We start from the raw sequence: 2,500 nt of genomic DNA, 5'->3' as shown, positions 1-2,500 counted from the left end.
TTGGTTGGCCTCGTGCTGGCCGGCGGTGCAGGATGCGCGCGCCTGCGCGGCGTTCGTGCCCCGGTGCTTCAACCTGCGTGCAGGATCCGAGCTCGGTCCCGTGCCTTGGCCTCCCACGGATCTTCCTTGCTGCGAGGCCGCGTCCGCCTTAGCGTGCTCCTCCGGGGGCGCGCGGGTGCGCGGATTCTCTTCGGCCGCCATTCAACGATCAACTCAGAACTGGCACGGACTGGGGGAATCCGACTGTCTAATTAAAACAAAGCATTGCGATGGCCCTAGCGGGTGTTGACGCAATGTGATTTCTGCCCAGTGCTCTGAATGTCAACGTGAAGAAATTCAAGCAAGCGCGGGTAAACGGCGGGAGTAACTATGACTCTCTTAAGGCGGCCAAGTGGCGGCGGTGTGGCTGCATCCGGACCTGGCTTTTCGAAGTGCGGTCTTGATGTAGTCGTGCTGCTGCTGCGAGGTGCCTTCCTTGGGTTATAGTTACAGGGAGAGTGATGCGCAATACATGGGCCTAGCCCTCTTAGCCTCTCCTCTCCTGCGGTCTTCTCCCCTTCTCGTGGGCCCGCTGATTTTTGCAGAGTGGAAGACCGCACCAGGGGCTTGGGGGGGTTACCAGCCCCCCCTCGCATTATCCCTTTATAGTTGGGGGCAGCCGACAAGAAACAAGAGATGGTGGCCCTTCCGCTGAAGGTGCCACCCCAGCTACCCCAGCACCTATCCGGCCAACCGGCCGTAACGAAAATGCGATAGTTTGTGTAGCTCCCTTTGCTTGCAGTGAGTGCCACCGCACTTTTACCACGAAGAACGGTCTCGGGGTCCATCGCCGCCGCCAACACCCTGCGGCCGCCAACGCTGAGATCGTGACGGAGAGGCATCGCGCGAGGTGGACGGAGGAAGAAGTCCTGTCGCTCGCCAAGGCAGAGGCCGAACTGTTCCTGGAGAGGGACGCCCGGTTCTTCTTTGTAAATCAAGAACTTACCAGGATGTTCCCCGACCGAACGCTTGAGGCAATCAAGTGCCGACGGCGGCAAGCTGCCCACAAGCAGCTTGTCCGCCAATTCATGGAGGCACTTGAGATCGGTCGGGGTGAAGAGCCGGCGTCCCGCCGTGGAGCAGCGAGCCCGCTGCCTGACGCGGGCGAGGCCGCTGCGCCGCCCGTCGACGCAGCCGAGGACTTCGCGGCCGACACCACCGGGCCGCCGCCGGAGGGGCCGACTGACGCCGCCATCTGGGAGCATCTGGCGGGGCTACCTGCTTCCGCCCAGCGTTTCTCTGCCCTGGATCGAGTCATTGGTCTGGGGCGGGGCACGCCGCCCGATGTCATCCTGGGCATGCTCCCGGATGCCCTTGCGTCGGTCGGGTCCAGGGGGGAGAGGTCGATCACCAGGACACAGCGGCCGCGCCAACCATCCAAGCGGCCGCCTGCCGCCCCGCCGCTGCAGAAGCGCAAGCGGCGCCGCTGGGAATACGCGCGGACACAGGACGCCTTCCGTAGGTCGCGTGCGCGTTGCGTGCGCGGCTTGCTGGACGGCACCCTGCTGCAGCCGCCACCCGACATCCCCGGTCTGCTGGACTTCTGGGCGGACCTCTTCACGAAGAAGCCGATCTCCACCGCCGGCTTCATCCGTGACCGCCTTCTCCCGCACTCGGAGCCTGTCGCTCCTGAGTGCCTATGGGGGCCGGTCACACGTGAGGAGGTCGCTGCTGCCTTGCCGCCCAGGGGATCGGCAGCCGGGCCGGACGGCCTGACTCCAGCGGAGCTGCGGCGCCTGCCGCATGAAGTCCTGGTGAAACTCTTGAACCTCTTCCTCCTGGCCCGCGCCCTCCCCGAGCGTCTGCTTCGCGCCCGGACGTCACTTCTCCCCAAAACGGCTGCACCAACATCCCCCGCTGACTTTCGCCCCATTACGGTCTGCTCGGTGTTGGCGCGGACCTTCCACAAGGTTCTCGCGTCACGCCTGATGCGTGCATGTGCTGTGGACGAACGTCAGCGGGCATTCATCCCCCGGGATGGGATGTTGGAAAACACCTTCATCTTGGACACTGCTCTCACCGACGCAGTCCGCTCCTGTCGCTCTGTTTTTGTGGCATCGATCGACGTCTCTAAAGCCTTCGATTCGGTGGACCATGCCGCCCTCCGCCCCGTGCTGAGGGCTCATGGCCTGCCGGATTGCTTTATTGAGTACGTCGAAAGGTGTTACGAGGGTAGCACGACGGTGATAGCGGGCGGCGCCGACGTGGGCGTGCCCCTGCAGCCGGCTAGGGGTGTGCGTCAGGGTGACCCCCTCTCCCCCCTCCTTTTCAATTTTGCGGTGGACTATGTTTTGAGTCAACTTCCCTCCCACATCGGAGCTCGGATCCTTGGTCGCAGAGTTAACGCTGCGGCCTTCGCAGATGACGTCCTGCTTTTTGCATCGACCGCGAGGGGATTGCAGTCCCTCATCGACGCAGCCGTCGCAGCCCTCGCCCATCTGGGGCTGCAGATCAACGCCCG

The 2,500-nt window shown here is 63.8% G+C and overlaps 1 pseudogene; it reads left to right on the top strand.

The window, feature by feature from the left end:
* Positions 1-2,500, top strand: part of LOC124576307 — a 7,963-nt pseudogene that overhangs the window by 2,501 nt on the left and 2,962 nt on the right.

This window comes from Schistocerca americana, unplaced genomic scaffold (genome assembly GCF_021461395.2).
Source record: "Schistocerca americana isolate TAMUIC-IGC-003095 unplaced genomic scaffold, iqSchAmer2.1 HiC_scaffold_248, whole genome shotgun sequence".
Taxonomy (NCBI): Eukaryota; Metazoa; Arthropoda; class Insecta; order Orthoptera; family Acrididae; genus Schistocerca; species Schistocerca americana.
The sequence above is the reverse complement of the archived record's forward strand: the minus strand, read 5'-3'. Positions and strand labels throughout refer to the sequence as shown.